We start from the raw sequence: 22,286 nt of genomic DNA, 5'->3' as shown, positions 1-22,286 counted from the left end.
TGATGACATCACAAATAGTGAAATGGCCAGTTTCAAATAATTTCATAGCAATGTTCTCTGAAAGAAACCAACGAACTGTTTAATTATTGAGTCCTACAGGATTTCCCACAAAAGGAATTCTTTTAAACTCAGACCTGGTTTAAAAGGTAACTAGCCTGTTGATTGTCCTGGGACTCTAGTCTATAGGAATTCACATAGACACACTGGAACAAATTGGGAATATGGTGATGATTAATTGCTTAACAGGTTAAATGTAAGTTGTTCTGCTCCTTTGGTGTTCTTGAGTAGAAATATCAAACAATCTCTAGTGAGTATCTTGCAACATACAAATGCCTATTGTATACTGCAATTTTAAGTTGGATACCAAACATGAGATCAGTGGATGGTTTCCTGAAGTCTCAACCGGCTAAAATTATGTCACCAGGGGTGCTTGGGTGGTGCAGTCGGTTAAGCGTCCAACTCTTGGTTTTGGTTCAGGTCGTGATCTCAAGGTGGTGGGATCGGGCCCTGTGTGGGGTTCTGGGCTCAGCATGGAGTCTGGTTAAGACTCTCTCTCCTTTGCCCTTCCCCCTGTGCGCATTCTCTCTCCTCTCTCTCTCTTACATTGATAAATTAATCTTTAAAAAATAAATAAAATAAAATTATGACACCAAATATGGCAAGGCATGATGCTGTCTACTGGAAACAAGTGATTTGTTTTATTACCTACATTTTGAGCACTTAATAGGAAGTTTCCTACTTCAAAAAACTGCAAAATAAAACTGGAAGAAGAGAAAGACAGAGGGACAGAGAGAGAACTATAGTATAGATACGTTGGATCTTTTGGCCAAATTATTTTAGTCTTGACTTTGGGCTATAGGACTAAATCCCTGAAGAAGGTGTCTTTCTCTTGTTTCTTTTAAGTTTTTTGCACAGAATACATTTCATTTTCTGATTGTGATTTGAAAAAATTAAATAGAACAGTTTTGGCTGTCTGCTGGGTCAGATAATTACTTTAAGATTCTATAACTGAAAGCTAATTGAAACTGGAACAGTATTCTTTTCCAAATGAAGCAAATTCCAATGGGTTCAGCAAAATAAAGTTGGACTGATATTAGTGACAGCAGTGATGGAAAAACTGAAAGGTGAAAATGTGCTACATTCAGGTTATGTAATAAATAAATTCTTTTGAACATAAGGAAGTATACAGCTTTTGTTAATAAAATATCAGTTTATCCCCAACCCTATTAAACACATATGGAACAATATTTAAAGAATATTGGCTTGAATTTGTGATATCTTTGTTAGGTTATGCTTATATTATCTTCCCTATATATTGAGAAGATATATGAGTATATTTTTTGCCTTCTTTCCCTATGTAAATGATTTATTTCAGCAAAGATTCCACTTATGGTACCCTAAATCTCTACTCATCTACCCTGAGCCTCCAGCTATGAAAGTCCAAAGGGAAATTTCATATCAGAATCCCTATTATTCATCACCAGAGAATGATGAGGCCCCTCCTATCTTTTTTTTTCCTGACACATACTAGACATTTATTGAATGAGTAAATATGAATGAATAAATTTGAGTTTTGCCTACTTCATATAAGGGATGAAGGCCTTCAAAAACATCACTTAACAGTATTCGTATCTCATGGGCCTGTCTATTGCATGCAATCCCAGGCACAGGCTGATCTTCCAGTCGTGGCAGGTAATCAGGGATAATTTAGTAGAGATGCAGAATCTACCACGAGCAGTTCCGCTGCAGCAGTGGTGGGGTGTCCGAGAGACGGGTGTTCTTGGAGGTGCCCAACATGGAGGGGTCCGTGTCCAGCGAATCAGACATCTTGTCACTAATGGCATCTACCAGCCGCTTGAAGGCCTGCCTCACACTGATGTTCTCCTTGGCGCTGGCTTTAAAGAAGTCAAACCCAAGCTGCTCTGCAAGGAGCCAGCCCTTCTCGGTGGAAACAACCCTCTCTTCCTCCATGTCACACTTGTGCCCAACCAGGATAACCTGTGCATTGTCCCAGGAGTAGGTCTTGATCTGAGTAGCCCAATCTTGGACAGCATTGAAGGAATCCTCACTGGTAATGTCATACATCAGAATGAAGTCCATGGCCCCACGGTAATAGGCTGTGGTGATGGTCCGGTACCACTCTTGTCCAGCTGTGTCCCAGATCTGCAGCTCCACTCGTTTTTCATGGCTGTAGACTGTATTCACCTTGAAGTCAATGCCCACAGTGCTGATGAAGGCTGGGGTAAAGGTGTCATCAGCATAGCGGAAGAGGAAGGAAGTTTTGCCAATGCTGCTGTTGCCGATGATGAGCAGTTTGAACATGCAGTCAAAATTCTAGTAGGAAGCATCTTTGACTCCAGCTTTACTATCAGTCACTAAAGCCATCTGCTCCAAATGTTGTCTCAGGATTGGGGTGGAACCCAGTTCCTCCCATTCATTCCTTCTGCAAATACTTACTGAGCACGTTGCTCTGGGTCAAGCCCAGTGCTGGGTATAGGGACTACAAATATGAGTCAGAAATGGTGTATGACCTCTGAGTGGCCACAGATTAGAGTGAAAAAGCATGTAAACACAGGGTAACAAGTCAGTAGACAAGTCATAAGACGGAGGGAAGCCTTGGCCCAGGAAGCCCACAAGAAACATCTGATATCTAACCCAATTTGAAGGCATGATGGTCAAGAGAATCTACCATAGGAGGCAGCTCCCGAGCTGAATTTTGAAAGGAAAAAGCCAAAACAGTAAACACATGAATACTCCAGGAAAGGCTCAGCACAGGGCTATCATTCCTGTTTCAAAAATGTTCATGGCTCCCCATGGCTCTAAAGATCAAGCCCAAGCTGTTTAACTTGACAAAGAACCAACTAACCGAAGAATAAACTCTCTAAACTTTATCCTCCCCTAAGCCTTCTCCCTACCAACCTGTGCCACTTTTATACCAAATTACACTTTAAATATGCCATGTTATTTCTTGCTTTGTCCCTTTAGACATGTATTCTTTCTGTTCACAACACTCTTCTAATAAACTCCTCTTCATCCTTATAGACCCAAATGCAGTCTCACCTTCCCCGTGCCTGGCAGAGGTACACATGCCCTCCTGCTTCTACGCCCCCCGAGCACACTAACAGCGCTGGTCTCATTTCACAACTGTTTACTCTTCCAGCTCCTCCATCAGACCAAGCATCTTGGACCTAATGTACTTCATTTCTGCATCTCTAGCCTCTAGCGCAAGTCCTAGTACATAATCAGCACTCAGTAAATGTGTGCTGGATTAATAAAAGTTACATCATCCCTCTGGGACTCAATGTCATTATCTGGAAAATGGAAAGGACAATTTCTGCCCTGCTTTTCTTACAGGGCTGTTATAGGACTCAAATGAGATAAAAATAAGTAAGACCTTAGTAAACTGGTAAGTCCCACACAGCTGTGAACATAAGTCATTATTGTTCCAAATCTCTTAAAGCCTTGATCCTTTATTTATTTGCTCACTCATCCATTCAGCAAGTATTTACTTATGTGCCAGGCCTTCCCTGAGATCCCAGCTCTCTCAAACCTGCCACCTTTCCTAGAACACTTTGGATCTGAACCCCATAATCTAGCACTTGGTCCCAAGTCCTATTTGAGTAGCAGGTGCCCTACTTCTCCACCTGCAATCTCTCCTTATGCTCAGCACTGGGTTCTTGGACAGGTGTGTAAGTGATCAGAAAAGGGTGGGAGGACAGCCCTCACATGAGATAATGTCCAGGGTGTCACTCTTTTTAGAAATTCCTGTTTTAGAAGGAAATAGCCAACAAAACCAAAAGACAACGGACAGAATGGGAGCAGATATTTGCAAATGACATATCAGATAAAGAGCTAGTATCCAAAAATCTATAAAGAACTTATCAAACTCAACACCCAAAGAACAAATAATCCGATCAAGAAATGGGCAGAAGATATGAACAGACATTTCTCCAAAGAAGACATACAAATGGCCAACAGACACATGAAAAAAATGCTCAACATCACTCATCACAATGAGATACCACCTCGCATCAGTCAGAATGGCTAAAATTAACAAGTCAGGAAATGACAGATGTTGGCGAGGATGCAGAGAAAGGGGAACCCTCTTACACTGTTGGTGGGAATGCAAGCTGGTACAGTCACTCTGGAAAACATTATGGAGGTTCCTCAAAAAGTTGAAAATAGAGCCATTCTATGACCCAGCAATTGCACTACTGGGTATTTACCCCAAAGATACAAATGTAGTGATCTGAAGGGGCACCTGCACCCCAATGTTTATAGCAGTAATGTCCACAATAGCCAAACTATGGAAAAAGCCCAAAAGTCCATCAACATGAATGGATAAAGAAGATGTGGTATATATACATAGTGGAATACTACTCAGCCATCAAAAAATGAAATCTTGCCATTTGCAATGATGAGGATGGAAATAGAGGGTGTTATACTAAGCAAAATAAGCCAATCAGAGAAGATAATTATCATATGATCTCGCTGATATGTGGAATTTAAGAAACAAAATAGAGGACCATAGGGGAAGAGAGGAAAAAAATAAAACAAGACGAAATCAGAGAGGGAGACAAACCAGACTCTTAAGCATAGGAAACAAACTGAAGGCTGCTGGAGGGGAAAAGGGTGGGGGGATGGGGTAACTGAATGAAGGACACTAAGGAGGGCACGTGATGTAAGGAGCACTGGGTATTACATGCAACTGATTAATCACTGACCTCTACCTCTGAACCTGATAATACATTATATGCTAATTAATTGAATTTAAATTTTAAAAATTTTAATAAATAAAAGAAATTCCTTTTTTTAAATCATTTTTTTTTTTAAGATTTTATTTATTTATTTGAGAGAGCGAGAATGAGAGACAGAGAGCATGAGAGGGAGGAGGGTCAGAGGGAGAAGCAGACTCCCTGCCGAGCAGGGAGCCCGATGCGGGACTCGATCCTGGGACTCCAGGATCATGACCTGAGCCGAAGGCAGTCGCTTAACCAACTGAGCCACCCAGGTGTCCAAAGAAATTCCTTTTTTTGTTCCCCAAAGGAAAAGAAAGAGATTTTGACTGGTGGATTTAGCTCTATACACCTCTCAGGTGAGGGCTGTAAGGACAAGGAACTGACAAATGTAGAGAAGTTTAAAGCTCTCTTGAAGAAAGGTCAAATATGTAGGATTATTAACAGCCCTTTAATGATGTAGAAAAGATGTTAGGGTTTGAAGCCGATGGCCAAGAAAGAATTTTTGAGACGTCTTTGGTGCAAAAAGGTGATTTTATTAAAGCACGGGGACAGGACCCATGGGCAGAAAGAGTTGCTGTTCCCTCCTATCTGTTTTTAGGATGTTTTCTACTAACATATGGATACAGTCTGGGAATCCAGTGTGACCATCTCTACACCTCATCATGTTCTTTGTTTCTGTAGACAGTAGGTCTCCTCATTACTGCCGTTAACCAGGTATGACCAGTTCTAGTAATCCGCTTGAGGTCAGAGTACCCTCCAGCTCTGTCTCTGCCTGATCCCTTGGCTTGCCATTCCCTATTTGATGAAATAAATAGAGCCTCCATGAAATGGTTTGTTGTTGTTATTGTTTTTCTCCATGGGAGTGTCAAATCCCAGGATAGCAGGGCAGTGTGAGAGAAACCCTGGTTGTGTTTCTATCCAAGGTATTTCCTTGTCCCATCTTAGGAAAGCCCCTTCCCAACTTGGGCTTTAAAGGAAAGATGTCTTCTGTAGATACATCCTCCTGTCCTTTCCCCACCTCCATCTTCCCCTACTCCTCATTAAGGGGCTCATCCTCTCTCTTGGGAAATCTCTTCCATAGGAGGAAGAGGCTTTGACAAGGTGTTCTTCGGGGCACTGATGCTGGTTCAGTCAGCTCTGGAGGGGAGGGACAGACTCTAGGCCCCTGAATGAGGGTGAAACTGGATGTTCTAATCCCAGTTTCATCTCCCCACCATGAGAACTGCAATCGGTTTCCCTTGCTGGTAACCTGGAAGTAATCACACCTCACCAATGTAAGCATTACTTTTTGTGCAAGACAACACAATCTAAACTCACATCGAAGAAAGGATATTTCTCCTATTAGCATGGCTTTTTTCTTACTCTTTTCAGAAAAATGGAACCCACTGTTTTTGAGGGCAAGAAACACTTGTTTCTTTACTGGGCCCAACTTGAAGATTTAAGTCACCAAACCAGCTGTCCAAGAAGGCGGCTCAGGCTTCACTCAGATTCTTTGGATTCCAAATTTCCCATTGATAGGACTGTGACAATGAGGGGGATATTCTAGTGCATTCCATCTCTCTCTATTGTGCTCATATAGCAATTATATAACTTCTCCTTTACAACTTATGTGAGGAGGTACATAGGGACTTTGTGGGATATGCATAGATAAATGAGACAATCTGAATTCTAGGAGTGTAGAAATGGACAAGTTGATATAGCAACTAGTCATGATATAAAAAAAATGAAATAACTAATGTTGCAAATGAGGACGGAGGGGAGTTGATTTTAACTGGGAGGGTTGATTTTGATCAGAAAAGATTTTTTGGAAGTGGTATCATTTAATATCCTTCAATAGGAGTAGGGTTTTGATAGGTGAACAATGGCATTAAGGTCAGATGAAATAACATACAAAGGCCTAGAGTATTAAAGAATATGGTACTGTTGCGGGGAACAGTATAAATAAGGCAACAAAAATGCATTTTCAGTTTTGAGAAAAAGAATCTTCTCATCTGGGGCGCCTGGGTGGCTCAGTCGTTAAGCGTCTGCCTTCGGCTCGGGTCATGATCGCAGAGTCCTGGGATCGAGCCCTGCATCGGGCTCCCTGCTCGGTGGGGAGCCTGCTTCTCCCTCTCCCACTCCCCCTGCTTGTGTTCCCTCTCTCACTGTGTCTCTCTCTGTCAAATAAATATATAAAATCTTAAAAAAAAATCTTAAAAAAAAAAAAAAGAATCTTCTCATCTAATTTTTGGTTGAGAAATGTAACTCTATGTTACCGAGAAGGCTGGATTGGAAAGACACATATCAAATACTTGTTAGGGCTGGTGAGCTCAGCTTGGACATATCATGCTTCTTTAAGGTCATCTATAGCTAGCAGAAATCCAGTCCTGTCATTTCTATGCCTTAGAGGATCTTCTCTGTTGTTTGAGGCCTTGTATCTCCCCATCGGTGCTATTAACCAATTTTGAATTCTCCTAGTAGTACATAGAGAGGGTCAAAGTCTCTCTTTGTATTGTATTACACTAGAAATACCCTTGAAAGTACATAGTAGAAACATAGGTAACCTTACAGTTAGAAAAGAAAAACCATTAAAGCAAGTAATGTGCTAATATCACTTTAATATTTACCTTATTATTCATGATGGTTATTATATATGTTTGAAGATCCATAAAATTGATTTTCTATACACTGGGGAATAAATGGGCTATTTAAAACCAGAAGCTCACAAACAAATCCCCTGAGGTGCATGAGAGCACATTTCCCTCCTGATAATCACCCACAATTAGAACAGATTCTTGCAGATACATAAATTAAAGCAATAAAATGAGATAACTATAAATAGCACTGCTTATTCACACTGAAAGAATCGAGCTGTAAACTACAAATCCTTGCTCAAAATAACTTTGTTCTATAGTTGCAAGCACTGATAAGAATAGGCTATGGAATCTCCAGATGGGAAGAAATCCTAGTCTTTTCTTCCAAACTAGATTGGATCAAACCTCCCAAAGGCATAAGAATCTGTCTTGCTCTGATCAGCCATATCAGTGAGCATCCACAAATGAGGCTGAAAAAGAATTGAGAGTGCTAATGGGTGTTTCTTACTTACTGGTCACACCTATACAGTATTCCTCTCTGAAGAGGTGAGAACTGGGCAGAGGCCAGCAGATGTCACATGCTGTGCCAGTGCTCAGGGACAGAGGATCTCTTCTTACCCCCGGTTGGCTTGGTTGAGAACTCTGTCCTGAAGAGGCTTCTGAGATACTAAATCTGAAATCAGGATACCAGTCTGGAGGTCTGTGGGGAGACCAAGAGCCAAGATATGGAACCAAAATAGGACAAAGATTCAAAATCAGGGATTCTAAAGGGGTTGGGGTAGATGGGCTGGGTCCCTTTAAAAGATCTGGAATGAGGTGGACCACACTTCCATTCCTGGGTATTAAGTAGAGATACTATTTCCTCAGAGCAAGTTTTCTTAACATGAACTGCTTGAAAGACAATTGACTAATTAAAGAACATGTTTTGCATAACACAAATTTCCTACAATTATAATCAAGAACTAGCACCAAAATAAGAAAAATGAAAATGCTATGGCTCACACAGGCTAGGAATACATTGCTGCTTTGTGTGCTGGCTGCTCATTTAACTCTGCTTTCTTTTGTTATACTAATTCTGTGTTTTGTTTGTAATAACAATGAAAGTAATAATAATTATGTATAAAAAACTCTAGATCCTAACCCTCTCCCATGCAAATAGTTATGTTTATAACAAATTTTTTGATAACGTGAGCTTTCCACAAGAGTACAATTTATGCACTATGTATGGCAGAATAGATATTTCATTTACATTTCTTTGCTTTAAATTTAATATTATTCATTTCAAAAATACAGAAAATGGCAAGAAGTATATTTGGAAAGACACACCCTCAAGGACTTTACAATCCAGTGTAGATAAGACCTGCTCATTTCTCCAGCTATTCAATCAGCCATGCTTTCCTCAAAACAAAACAAAACAAAACAAAACAAAAAACCCACAAAAAACTCTTTTAAATTATGTTTTTAGAACTATCAAGTCTTAGAGATGAAAACAAAGTCAGAATCTATCATCTGGTTCCAACTATCCTCTCAGGTGTGAAATATGAGAAATCATGAGTAAAGGAAGTGCTGAGGCCACAGAGAGGGTGGGCAGGTACTGCCAATACTGGGCAAGATTTGGGCCAGGAAGATCCCGCTTGGCAGTTCAGAGGTGGAGTCAGGATGGGGGAAGAGACTCCTTGCTTGCTTTATCTAGTGCTATGGAGAAGCCAATCTTTACTGCACTGAAGATTTAATCGTACTGAAGTTAGAATTCTCAGAAAAAATATATTTGCCAACTTCATGAGGAAATGCCATTTCTTTCTTTTCTTTTCTTTTTTTTAAATGCCATTTCTTTTATGATGTGTTTTTGCAGTGCAAATTATTGTATGTTCTTTTGAGAAATGTGTCACTAAAATTCTGATGGCTTCAATATTTGATGAGGCAGCACAGTGTACAGCCCTGCATGGTACATACTAAAAGGGATTTAGATCAGTAAACTGTGCTAGAAAATTAAAAGAACATTAGATTTTGAGCTCAGAATTTCAACTGTAATGAACTATATTCAGGCATTTTTTTCTGTGAGGCGGTTTGTGCTTTTTATATATTTCTTTTCAATGAGTGCAACAGGCTTGCAAGATAGAGATTACTGTAGAGATGAAGACAGGAAAGTCCACAGTGGGTGTAACCTGCCTGGGTAAAACACAGCAGGTATCAGCCAGGTAAGGATTTAAACAGGGTCTGATCTACTGCAAAGTCAGGAAAAAAATTATGGGAGAAATAGTTGTTTCTTCAACTTTTATACTCATTTTAAGAGAAAATCTTTTTATTTACTTATTTTTTAAGCTCTTCAGCAGAGTCTTCAGGATCCTCGTAATGAAACCCCGGTAAACTAACCTAATCATTGCTTATAAATTGAAACTCAATATTCCTGTTGTCTAAATATCACCTGGGGAGTATCTTTTATAAAACCCTACAAAAATAGAACATCTACAAAAAAAGAAATTTAATCTGTCTTCTTTTAAAAGATAACACTAATTTTATTAATTTAATCTTCTGACATTTCAAAACATGAATCATATTTATCATAAAATAATATACTCACATTATATTTTAAAAATATAGCAATTAGAGATGAAAGAAACCAATTCTAACTCCGTTAGACTAAAAAGGCAAATGCTTGCATGCTGTTGTGATTTGTACATTTCATAGTTTTTTTCTTATGCATATTTTTAATATATTATGAATTCAGACTGTCCCCTTTTCACCTGTTAACCTTAACATATAAGAACTGGTAATTTAATCTTGACTCTTTGGTTAACGCAAATAAGACTAGAAAGAGTGGGTAGAAAGAAAAAGAACAAAAAGAATGGATAAAAGCTTCCTTCAGCCCTTAATATGTTAAATTCTAATTTTTTCTGAAGGCCTCATCCCATCCCCAATATGTAAGTGGGTATAAATACCTTAGTTATAAGCTCAGGCAGCTACAACAAAATACCATAGACCGAATGGCTTAAACAGGAGACATTTATTTCTCAGAGTTCTGGAGATGGGAAGTCTAAGATCAAGGTTTTGGCAGATTATTCTGTGTCCAGTGAGGACCTGCTTTCCGGTTGCAGACCATGACCTCTCACTGTGTGCTTGCATGGCTTTTCCTTGGTGCATGCATATGGGGAGAGAGAGAGCTCTCTGTCTTCCTCTTCTTATAAAGGGCACTGATCTCATCATGGGGTCCTACCTACATGACCTCATCTAAACCTAATTACCTTTTAAAGGCCTCATCTCCAAATATTGTCACTTGGGAGGTAGGGCTTCGACATATGAATTGTGGGAGGACAAGAATATTCAGCCCAAAATAACAAGAAAACTATAGTTTAAAACAGAGTAAAGGCCATGATTATGTTGTAAGCAGAGTCCAAAAAGTTCAACCAAGGAAAATGGGGCCAGTGTTATTGTGAGGGGAGTGAACGACCTGGGTGATGGGAAACTGTCACTAGTTACATCACATCTGAACTTGAGCTATCACGGGGCATGTTATCTCTCTGGTTTTGAAGGACCTCTTATACAATCCTATTGTATAACAATAGATTCTGAGCTAATAAAGATGATGCCCCTCGTCTTCCCTTGCTGGATATTATTTCAGTCACTTTAAACTGTGTGTTTAAGGCTGATAGGTTCCATTTTCAACGCCAGTTCTAATTAGTTAGTGATGGCCACCTGAGCACTGCATTGAAGAGAATGCAGAGGCCATGCCTTGGCTGAGAGGAATCTACAGCCTGATTGATTAGTACTGTCCAGAATGACTGTGGGAAGGAAGGATGTAGGTGTGCATAATGTAATTTGGCCTTCCGGGGTTTTAGGCATGTTAGTGTTACTACTAATGAGGCCATTCAGGGAGATCCTTCCAGAGAGGCTGAGGCAGAGAGGGAAAGTTGCCCGAAAGGATTGCCAAAGAGAATCAGAGAGAGGAACCAAAGCTGGTGACCTGAGTCAGGAAGAACTTGATTATTCCATGGATTCAGAGTAAGCCAATCACTAATGCCCTATAAATATGAAGAACTAGGCTCTCTATCCAGTTAGAAATTAGGGGGCAGTTCAAGAGGGGGCTGAAACAGGAAATGCCTGATTTGTAAGAGCAAACAAGCTTGCAGAATAGATACCCACCATTAGTGCCACACAGCTGGGGGTGGGATGAGGCTGAGAAGTTGAACTTCACCTAAAGCAGTAGTTCTCAATGCTGACTGCATCTCAGATTTACCTAGGGACTTTTACAACTATACCTCTGCCTGTGATCCACCTTAGAGAAGATAAGTAAGGGGGGTGAGCCCAGGTATTTTAGCTTAAGAGCTTCCTAGAATATTGTGGGCCACTGGCCTAAAGGAAGAAGAACGAGTATACTGGTATTCCCAATTAATGAGACGGATCTGAAAGCCTATTGTGGAAGAGAAGGATCAAGAATGGATCATGGTGAAAGAATTTGAGAAGGCCTCCATCCTTACTACCAACTAGTAGCTCACTGAACTCCATCTTGAGCTATATCTGGAAGTTTTGAGGCCTAAAGGGAAGACTTCATTCAGTACCTTCTCTACCAAGTCTGGAACTGAAAGGAGAGGGTGAGCAGAAAGTAGGATCTGGAAGTAGGATAGGAAAAAGCCAAAGAGAAACATGGAGAAACAACAAGGAAGCCAAAAGTTCTCCCAGTCTTTAAATATGTTTGTAAAATACTACTCAGGGTCTGGATGCATGAGAAAATCAGGTGAAGGAGATGGAGACACTTAGCTTAGAGGAAAGAAGCAACAGGGACCGTAACTGTCTTTAAATGTTTAAATGAAAAGTCATAACTGCCTGATCTTCTGATAAAGCCAGCCATGTGCCAAATTCTAGAGTAAGCAAAATCCGAAACTCTTGGCATAAAGAGAGGGTTAGACTTTGTTAGTGTGGCTCTAAAAGCAGAATTAGGATTGAGGGGTTTAAAGTTCCAAGGATGCAGAATTCAGTTCAACCACAAGAACTTTCTATATGAGGTACATTGTATAAAGGTAAAAGGGCTTTAATCTGATGCAATGAGTCTAAGTCCTGGATCTACCACTATTAACTGTGCAATCCTGAGAAATGTACTTAAGCTCTCTGAGTTACTATTTCCTCACCAATAAAATACAGGCAATAATACAGTTTTGAGGCTCATATATGATCATATATATAAAGGCCCAAATATAATATCTAGTTTTGAGCAGGTAAAATGTTTCAGATGTTTTTCCTGCTCTCTCCTCACTTACCAATTGAGGGTCTGCTCGTACCATATATAGGCTGGTCCAGCTCTGTGCAATTTGGTAAATGGAAAAGAGAATTGGAAGGAGAGGCAGAGCAGAGAGAAGGCGTAGAGTGCAGAATCTTCCATGACCAACATTTAGCATTTGGTAATGGATATGTGGTTTTACCCTGGATCAAAGGGATGCCATGGAAGGCAGCCACACATGGAAGGCAGCCAGGTATCTCACTAACATCCCACCCAAGAGAGGTGGCTGCCAGGAAAGTCGACCCTGGCCACAAGAAACAGTGGGGTGAATCACCAAGAATAGGAGCAGATGGTAGAAATGGGTGAAGTGGGAGCCCTCCTATTGGGCCTTTGGAAAATTCACATAAGCACCAATGAGGGAACCAGATTTGGATGTCTGCCACAGAAAGGGAGCCAACAGCTGGCACTTCCACAGAGGCCTTCAACACCCCAGGCAGGTGAGAAACATTTGTCTGTCCCTCCTGTCCCTCTTCCCTGTCTCCACACAGAGAGGAGGAGGTGGGCCACAGAGGGGTGTGGCCCAGGGGTAGGTAAGCCCCTCCGTGGTAGGGGAGCTGGCCAGGGCTGGGAGAGGGAACGTGGTCATTGTATTGAAGCAAGATTGAAGATTTAAATTGGACTAAACTGGATTGGGCTTTTTATCCCTGAAAGCGAGGAGAACTCTAGAGGTCTGCCAGAGATACTGTCAGGGGGCACAACAGGGAGATTGTGAACAGTGCAGAGTTGAAGGCAGTGATTGTAGAAAAACAAAATCATTTCATATTTCACCTTCTTATGAACTAGGATTGTCTGATAAACCAGATGCAGTAGCTAATATTTTCATTAACAACAAAGTGGCAAGAGGAAAGACTAAATGATAGAGCTTTGGGGAAATGCCCTGGTGATGAGTCACTCACTGTGTGATGATGCGGGTGGGTTTCCCCTGAAGGGACTGGAACTGCTCGCCCACCAGTGGTCCTCAGCAGAGGTCAGCGGTGGGGCAAGAAATCAGAACTCTGGGACCTGGAGCCCAACTGCCTGGATCTCCCAGGAAGGGCACCTTCTGAGGCCCTGGGGAGCTCCCCAGGCACGTGGGCTGCTAGGAATGACATGCTTCCTCATGGAAGGGATGGAACATTGACTTATTCTCTGTTTTCCCTTTCCCATTCATTGTCCCTGACTTTCATTAAGCTTTGATCAACTTCTTGCATGTTTTGGCTTTTGATGTCCTGAGGAGAATGAAGGGAAAAGCTTCTCAACCACGCTTGGGGCAAAGTAGCACAGACGAGGATTGTGACTCCTGCCCTGAGGCCACGGTGGTGGTGGCAGCCTTGGGCACTAGCTGCCAAGAGCTTTGCCCCAAAAGTAACCATCACACAGCAGCCAATTACGTCGGAGGTAGTGGCCAAAATAGGGGTACTTGAGGGAGATGGGTTGCTGATACACATGACAGGGGACCCGGAGAGGTTCTCAAGATTCTTAAGCACAGCAGGAGACACTGAGGGTGGGGGACTAATTTATGTCAATGAAACTAGTGTGAGTTAAACCATATCATTTGAGTTACACTATAATTGGAGTTATCCAACAATGGAATGAGCTCCTTGCTACTACAAGTGTTTGAAAGATAAATATCTTCCTTTTAGGGAATCCTCTGAGGGTGTTCCTGTGACATTTATTTATTCAACATGTATTTATTTTGCATTTACCGTATATCAAGCATTGTGCTAAGCTTACCCACAGTCTCTAGTAGTAACTGTGGAAACTGAGGAAACTGAAGCTTAAAAGTTACATAAGTTGTTTAAGATCGTAACAGCTAATGAGCAGTAGAGATAGGGTGTAACAACAGGTTGTTGAGCTCTAACCATAATCTTGCACTTGCTCCAAAGGTGAGTATGCTAGAGTACACCGTCTAGTGAGGGAGGCTGAAACAATGACAGACTGATTCACTGATGCAGTTATGCACAAATTATTTTGGGGCAAGGAGAAGAGGGAATGGAGGGGATGGTCAGGAGTGGCTTCTTAGAGGATGTGTCTCCAAGACTGTGTCTTAAATGATGTGTAGGAGTTAGAAGAGGAAGGGAGCACCATGTGAGAGGGTGAGAGGAAGCTGACATTCCAGACAGAGGAGCCAAGTGAAATGATTCTCACACAAGGCTAGTTCAATAAATATTGGTTGAGTAGCTGAATAACAGTATGGACAAGTCAAGACACAACATAGCTTTGAAGGGACAGGGGTGGGGGCATTCCAAGCACGTCAGCAAGAAATGCAAAGGGCAAGGTGGGTAATGTCAGTGAGGCTGCAGATATCCCGGAAGGCCATGAGCTAGATTGGGGAAAAAAAAAAAAAAGCAGCTATGGGGCCAGCAGATATGTCTGGAGGTTGCTTTCCAAGAGTAGATTTTGGAATCTAAGATTTTTGAGGTGGAGCACTTTCAGATGATGAGAAGATGCATGGGGTCACTGTAGCAGGGTTGTCTGAAATAAACAGGTGGTAAAGGCCATTGGAGTTTGAAGAATGTTCCAACATTTCACAGCTAGGGGGATTCCTTACAACATTAGGAATCAATAATTCTATTAATTACCTGGCTTTTCTTGAAATGAATGAGCTTGTAAAATGTTTTACTATCAAATTGTCAACATAGGTTTAAGGATAGAACACACAGTTTAGCTAGAGGGCTGTGAAAGTCTTAGCCACTAAAGGCATCTTTGGTGTTTATAGAAATCTTGAGGAGCTTCCTCCAGTCCCATACATCCTCTTCTTAGACACATTCCTGGTGTGTGAGGCACAGGTGACAACTATCAGTATAAAAAGTCGCATCTGAACACGGTTACACAAACAGAGCACCTCCGAGCACTTTAGTATGTTTTTACCTCTGAACAACTGACCTTGCGGAGGTCATGATTTCTTGTCACATGAACCCCTATCACACCCTGCTATTCTTCTGTTCAGAAAAGCAACACAGATCCCAACCATGTCTAAGAAGCTGGAATAAATGGGTTCACTGCCAACTATAATTATTAAAGCTTGACTTTTCACTTCTTCCCAATAAGAAGAAAGCATAGAAACACAAACACATCATTTGAGTCAAACTGAGAAGACTAATTTTGATCATCAGAAGGGGCAATGCGGCAGAAATGGGAGATCGTCTTTGACAACTAAATTAAACACTGACTTTGTCAACTGCTACCTGTTTCTTCATAGCTGCAAGGCTTCTGGGGAAAAGATTGTTCTGGGCTCAGAATCCTCATAAGTTTCTCTATCTTCTGGGTGAAACTCAAAAAGATGGTTCCTATGGGACATAATCCCTACTCAATCTCAGTCTTGGAGACAGGATTGTGTGTGTATTGTGTGTGCGTCTCACTGCCACACTCTTCCCCTGCCGCTCACTGCGAAAGATCACATTGATCTCAATTCTATCATTTGAGAAAAACATTCCCAACCTTAAAAAAAAAATGGCCTCAAATTTCAACTTTTGAATTTTTATGGTTGACTTACAAAGGGCTAAAGACTGAGGGGGAGCATGGGAGGTTTGGAATGGAAATACTGACTGCGTTCTGACCTTACTGATGCTGACAAGCGTCTACTCCATTTAAATCTCACAGATGCAAACACGAGTTTCTTGTGGGGTTATTGGTGAGAGAGACAGCACACGAACTGATTTCACTGGAAATTCCCGGGTGAAAAGACCCTTGCTAATATTCTGAAAAGTGGGTCTCCAGGCTCTGATACTCTCACTGACCATCAAAGTAATGCATCCCTGACCAGTGTAACTTGTGAGAACAGAGAGAAACAAATCTCCTTTAACCACGTGACCACCAAGGAGGAAGAAGCCCCTGCTAGTATATAGGAGCTTCTCAGTGGGTACCCAGTGTATAAGTCCAGGAAACAGCAAAGGCCTCTACAAATGGCCTGGTGTTCCCAAGTGTCTTCTGCCTTTAAAGAACATTTCTTGGAAACTTGGATTGAAAAGCTTCCATTATTTTTCTCTTTCAGGAAATGATTCACGGTATTTCCAAAACCAACAGAATCTCTCTCACACAGCAGAATATTTGAATTCCCAAAGCAGGAATTGCTCTTTGCAGACCTCCACAGACTCCTTATTCATTACGTTCATGCCTGTTGGTCTCTTATGCACTATTGATTCTGGCTCTTCAGAGCCAAATAAAATGAAGACTATATCTTTTAAAGGTTCATTTTTTTAATTAAAAAAAAAAAAAATCTCCAGTCTCCCTGCAGCACATTCAGGTTCTGGTTCTGTTTTCTAGGAGAGGGATTTTATGATGCAGAGGAGACATATGTGGGGTAGTGGAAAGAACACCAGAGATCAGACTCATCAGATCTCGGGCCTGCATCTGTTACTTACTGGCAGTGGAACTCTAGGTTCATCCTGTAACCCCTAAGCCTCAATTTCCTCAATTATAAGAATTGTCACGTTGCCTGCTGAAGTTTACATAAGATCAGAAGACTTAATATTTGTAAAAGAGATGTGAAAACCAAGATATCAAGCAAAATGATGTTTGAATATTAATTTGAGTACTTGGAAACTGGACACCTTCTCAATTAAGGGCTAGGATGCTACCTCTGTCTGCCCATGGAGCAGATTCCCGGGTCCTGGGCAAAGCATTCCAATGAAGAATTCCTCTAAGTAGTTGGTGGTGTTGGTAATCGTATTTAGGCAGATGTTAGTGCAAAGAGAAAAGTCGGGCTGTACTGAGGGCCCTCAGGTGCCAAGATGCTTTAGAAATAGTCTGTCCTATGTGTCCTATATACTCTTATAACTTTCATATATACCTATACATCCTTATTGCTTGAATTTAGATGCCCTGAACTTGAATTTCTATTAGAATTCCCAGCATCTTCAAAGTGGTTGGATCAAATTAACAAAGGAGCAATGGTGTCATTTATGCAACCAACTCAATTCATCATGCCTTCTGAGATGCTGGGGTGTGCCAACCACAGGAAAAACACTCGTTGAACCAGCTTTCTGGGGGTTGCCTACAGAGGGCTCAATTCCTTCCCTGCCTAGGAATTGCTCTCAGCTGAAAGGGGCTCACAATGCCTAGTCAATGTGGGAGTAGGGAGGTCTGGCCCCCTGGGTTCCATTTAGGACATGTCTGAAGGACCATCCAGTTGCAGAGCTCTCTGTGGGATTGACTGAGGCCTTTGCCACAACTGCTTCATGGTTCAACTTGCCCCTCTGCCCAGTCCTGCTCCGTTTCCTTCCGTATAGGTCATGTCCTGCCTATGCAGAAAAGAGTTAACTTAGCCGCCCGAGACTGTTATCCTCTGAAACACCTTTCAGAGGTATAACTTGGGCCCTTGGCTGGCCTGGGAACTTGGGTTTCAGTAGGGTTTATGCCATTCCCAGAACTGATAAGAGCAGCTCGCTGTGCCTAAATTGTTGTAGAAACAATGTGATGTATGCTAAATACCTCTTTTCCTTCTGGGAGTCTGGATTTCGGTATGTGCGAGGCCAAAGATACCTATGTGACCAGCGTCCAATAAAAAACCTGGGCACTGAATCTCTAATGAGCTTCCCTAGTGGACACTATTTTGCATGTGCTGCCACACAAGTTCTGTGTGACTCCATGGGGAGAGAGGCAGAAGCTTGTGCTTGGTTTCCTCAGGACTTCATCCCATGCACCTTTTCCCCCTTGCTGGTTTTTCTTTATATCCTTTTGCTGTAATAACTTATATCTGCAAGTATGGCTATGTGCCAAGTCCTGTTAGTCCTCCTAGTGAATCACCAAACTCCTCAAAAAACTTTCTGCATGCAAATCTTCATTATCTCAGAAAACTTGGCCTAAGTGACCCACTTCTTCATGGCTCCCCAAGACCTATTTTTCCCTGCAGCTTTATTTCAGTTAATTGTACCACTGTTCTTCCAGTCTTTTAATCTTATAATCTCAGAATCAAAATTCTCCTATCCAACTACCTGATAGCCCTTCCAAATATATCTCTATTATCCAAAGATATCTCTATATCTTATTATCCAAAGATATCTCTGTATCATATTTAGGGGATATATTTAGGTATATTTAGGTGCCTAAATATGTCCTCTACATTTTCACTGCCATCATGGTCATAATTTAGGCCATGATACTTTCCATCTAGATAATCACATCAGTCCCCTAATTGTTCTCTTCCCAATCACACTGATACACAAGTTAATCTTTCTAATGTAAATCTTGGAATAAGTGAGTTTTTAACTTTTTTTTCTTTTAAGATTTTATTTATTTATTTGAGAGAGAGAGAGGGAGAGTGCAGGAGCTGGGGAGGGCAGAGGGAGAAGGAGACTCCCCACTGAGCAGGGAGGATCCAGGACCACAGGATCATGACCCGAGCGGAAGGCAGATGCTTTACCGACTGAGCCATCCAGGCGCCACTGTTTTTGGTTTTTTAAAAAGGTTTATTTATTTATTTATTTTAGAGAGAGAGTGTGTGTATGTGCATGAGCAGAGGGACGGGCAGAGGGAGAGAGAGAGGGGGGAAGCAGACTCCCCACTGAACACAGAGTGGGATGCTGCTCAATTGATGTCAGGACCCTGAGCTGAAACCGAGAATCCGACACCACTGACTGAGCCACCCAGGCGCCCCATTGAAGCCAAACTAAAACAAAATAACTTCAGTTTTTTCTCATTGATTTCAGAACAATGTTAAACTTCTTAGCAAGGCATTAAAGCCCCTGAGAAACTGGCCTCAGTCACTAAGCCAGTCTTATTCTTTCCCTCTCATGGGGCTAAACCTCTCACTGTTTACTAAACAATCTTTGTATTTTTGTCTCCTTTTTCCTTTGTTTATGCTATTCATTCCCTCTCAAAAGGGCCCTTACCCATCTTCTCTTATCAAGATTTTAAATGCCAAACTTCTTTTGAGAAGCTTCCTCCGTAGAACCTTGCCAGTCTGCCTTAAGGCAGAATTCAAGTCTCATCCTCAGCTCTTTGACAGCAAAAATAGATTACTGTGTCCCTACCCCTTTGGATGCGAGTCTCTGAAAATAATAACAAGGCTTCCTCTCCTTTCTCCTTTGAGCTTAATCAATAGATTTGGCTAAACAAGAGCAAGAGAAAATTATTGAGCAAGAGTTCTTAATCCTTATGGCAGATAGAGAATCATTCATAATTTATAAACTGTATGCTCTGGGCCAGTGGTCTTCAAATGTTCTGGTTTATGTACCCCCAAACAAATGTGAACACGTATCTTCAATTTCATATGTACTTGTGTATATGTTATATTGTACCAACATTTTCCATACACCATAGAACAGACATAAATAGTGATGTTCAAACGATGAGATGAAAAGTAGGTGTAGAAAGTTCTAATATTTCCAAGCCATGCCCCAGTGACTCCCTGTACATTGAGGTGTGTGCACTCTTTTTTGGAGAACCCTGCTTCCCACTACCAGGACTATGTGCTTAGTTTCCCCTTTGTGACCTCTGCCTTGAATCAAAATTTTTTTTTTTTCAGTTGTGTTACAAGCAAAGCTAGGAAATATAATTTCTCTGTGGCTCGGGTGCAAAACGTTTATCTTTCTCAAGGGAAAGATGAATTTCACCAGCAGTGAAGGTCCTGGTGGTTTAGCTGCCCTTTGTAGCCAGAGATTATCCAAAGGACATCTTAGTATTATTTTTATTAAAGAAGACAGCTATTCAGACAGTCCCTGAAGACTTTTGGTGTTGTTGTTGGGTGGTTGTGTGTTCAAACCACACCTCTGATATGCTGTATGATAAGAAAGACTTTTTAAAGTCTGGGTTGGGCTGCAGGCAGGTTGAGGCAAAATGTTTTTCTCTTAGTAATGGCAGATCCAGTTTGATAATGTACAACTTTAAGTTGAGGCAGTGACCTTAAAAATGTGAAGCTCTCAGCTCACTTTGCTGTCACAACAGACTTTTGAGCAATCCAAGCAGAAAAAAAATGCAAGTGCAAGAAATATGTAAAGGGGGGGTGTGGCATAAAAATAACCATAGAAAATTTTTGGAAAATGTGGTCAAATGCATATTAGCATCAAGCATAAACTTGAGAATATGACACAGAAGGAAGTTCAAAAAACAAGTATGTTACAAAAGAACATTTACACAACTTTGGATTAAATATCTTTGAACTTGAATTAATAAGGAAAGAGAACCCAAAAAGACAGAAACTTGCTGTTGTATGATAAATCTTTGGGCTGGTATTCTGGAACACTTTCTCTGCATAACTCTAAAGTGATTGCATTAATATTGACATCATCTGAGGCTTTTGTAGTTACAAATGGACTCTCTTTCTACTTCTACAAACAAGGCTTACTGGAAACCACTACATTGAAAGTCATTAAAACATACCACAATGACTCCAAAAGGCAAGCTGAGCCGTCATTAATTGCCATTTCACACACATCCCACACACCCCACACAACAGAGGTAAAGATGGGCTGCAGTTCACATTCTAGCTCTGAGTCTGATCCAATCACCAGCCCACCACTAGGAATGGACAGTTTGGGGTTTATAGCAAATGCACCTTTCCCTGGGGAAATTTCATTTCAGTTAAAAGAAGTGAAGCAGAAAGGGGATATAATTAATTGCTTTCTTCTCCTCAGCTGTGCTGGTATATTCTCTGTCTACCCGGGTTCCCCAGGCATTACACTTTGCCTTGTACACCACTCCATTCTCACATTGCCCCAGGGAAAGCAGAAGCAGAGAGGAAGTGGAGAAAAGCCTGTCAGACTCTCTAACAATCACTTCAGTGCATGATGAAGTAGATGCAGACTACAAGGGTGCAGTTAGAGGCTATTAGGTCATCGTGTTCTTCCATAGCAAAGCTTGGGTACACAAAAACAAATGTATATCAAGTTGAACAGGTAATTAATAGAGATGTATCTGCCTTTCTGCAAGTATTTGAGGAGTTTAAGAGTGAAATATAACTCATACAATAGTTTATACAATAGTTGATGTTTCTGGAAAAGCTACAGATATCTTGGAATGCAACTAGTCCGTTAATATAGAAAAAGTCTAAAAAAGAAATGATTTTTATGCCTCTCTGGAGTGGAGTTATAGTGTGTATTTTAAGATCTTCTGTTCTGTTGATCTTAGATCAAATCAGGAATGAAAAAAGCACCTCATTTATTCAGTAGCTGGTAAACGAAGAGAAGGGATACACCAAGATTTATAAGTTTTCCTTAATTCTAGGAAAATAGTAATATTTGATATTTGTAATTCAGGCTGCCTGGATAAATGGTTCAACATTCAATTTTCTTTTTTTTTTAATCTTTTTTTTTTTTAAAGATTTTTATTTATTTATTCATGATAGAGAGAGAGAGAAACAGAGGGAGAAGCAGGCTCCCAAGGAGCAGGGAGCCCGATGCGGGACTCGATCCCAGGACCCTGGGATCATGACCTGAGCCGAAGGCAGACGCTTAACCATCTGAGCCACCCAGGCGCCCAACATTCAATTTTCTAATAGGATGCAAAGTCGCTAATAATACCAAGTAAGGAAACACCAGACAGAAGCATAGATTGTAACTAAATGGTGAGATGGCAACTAAGAGACATCAGCAATATGGGAATATTTTTTTCTGACACCAAGATAAATTTTGAAGCAGGAGACCTCATCCAGCCAGTCAGAATTTGCCAGTGGCTTTTAAGGTCAACTCGGTAAAACTGTAAGCCATTTGTTGTTACTGTGCTTCTTTCTTCATTCACTGTCCATCCTCAACACCCTGTCTCCATGCTTTAGGAAAGAGAAGA

The 22,286-nt window shown here is 41.1% G+C and overlaps 1 long non-coding RNA gene and 1 pseudogene across 3 annotated transcripts in view; both read right to left on the bottom strand.

Moving 5' to 3' along the window:
• Positions 1–22,286, bottom strand: part of LOC118012211 — a 201,978-nt gene that overhangs the window by 25,530 nt on the left and 154,162 nt on the right. For 2 of the 3 annotated variants that reach the window (XR_004679640.1, XR_004679642.1), the window contains one exon: positions 7,111–8,012. The exons of the other annotated variant lie outside the window; for it this stretch is intronic. This is a non-coding gene — a long non-coding RNA (uncharacterized LOC118012211). Of the gene's footprint in view, positions 1–7,110; positions 8,013–22,286 lie in introns of those variants that run through there. 3 annotated transcript variants of the gene reach the window in all.
• Positions 1,105–3,210, bottom strand: LOC118012210 (annotated as a pseudogene).

This window comes from Mirounga leonina, unplaced genomic scaffold, assembly GCF_011800145.1.
Source record: "Mirounga leonina isolate KUSES-001 unplaced genomic scaffold, KU_Mleo_1.0 Mir_151, whole genome shotgun sequence".
NCBI classification, from domain to species: domain Eukaryota; kingdom Metazoa; phylum Chordata; class Mammalia; order Carnivora; family Phocidae; genus Mirounga; species Mirounga leonina.
This window is presented reverse-complemented; position numbering and strand designations above follow the sequence as displayed.